At 31.9% G+C, this 598-nt stretch overlaps 1 long non-coding RNA gene across 2 annotated transcripts in view; it reads left to right on the top strand.

Moving 5' to 3' along the window:
- The window catches only part of LOC108449254, a 23,199-nt gene that overhangs the window by 18,684 nt on the left and 3,917 nt on the right, over positions 1-598 (top strand). The window lies entirely within an intron of this gene.

Genomic DNA, 598 nt, shown 5'->3' with positions numbered 1-598 from the left:
CTTTCCCTTATGATTATATGACTAGTGATTATCTGCAATTATCATTTGGTTTGTTAGTTTACTGTTCTATAAAGTAAATATACTAAAATATTTAAATCTCCTGTGTCACAGATATTTTTCAAAACCTTGAATAATTTCTCAGGGCAAGGACTAAGGTGCCTTTCTTAGCTATATTGTTGCATTGGAGGTTCATATAGATTGGGTTATCCAAATGATTTGTAAAGCCCTTTCAGAATCTCTGCTCTCAAAGACACAATTTCACATTTTGTGGTTGTGGTACCTTCCTTTGCTCTTTGAGCATGAATCTTGTCTGTACCATGTTAGGAAACATCTTCAACTGCACTCACCCTGTCAAGCAACCTAGATAGTGTGAAATAGAGTGGGGTTTCATTATCAATTTCTGAATTATCAGCAATAATTGAATAGAATACTTTCTTTCAGATAATTTGAAAAATATTGAATTGCAGCTGTCATGATTGCCCATTCATAGTTAAATTAAAATATATGTGTCTACAATTTCACTTTTCTTCACAAGATTAGGTGTGTTTTGGCCTAAATTGTATGTCATAGAATGTGAAATGTTTAAAAATGTTTAAAT

The sequence above is a fragment of the Corvus brachyrhynchos genome, unplaced genomic scaffold, assembly GCF_000691975.1.
Source record: "Corvus brachyrhynchos isolate BGI_N302 unplaced genomic scaffold, ASM69197v1 scaffold116, whole genome shotgun sequence".
NCBI lineage: Eukaryota > Metazoa > Chordata > Aves > Passeriformes > Corvidae > Corvus > Corvus brachyrhynchos.
This window is presented reverse-complemented; position numbering and strand designations above follow the sequence as displayed.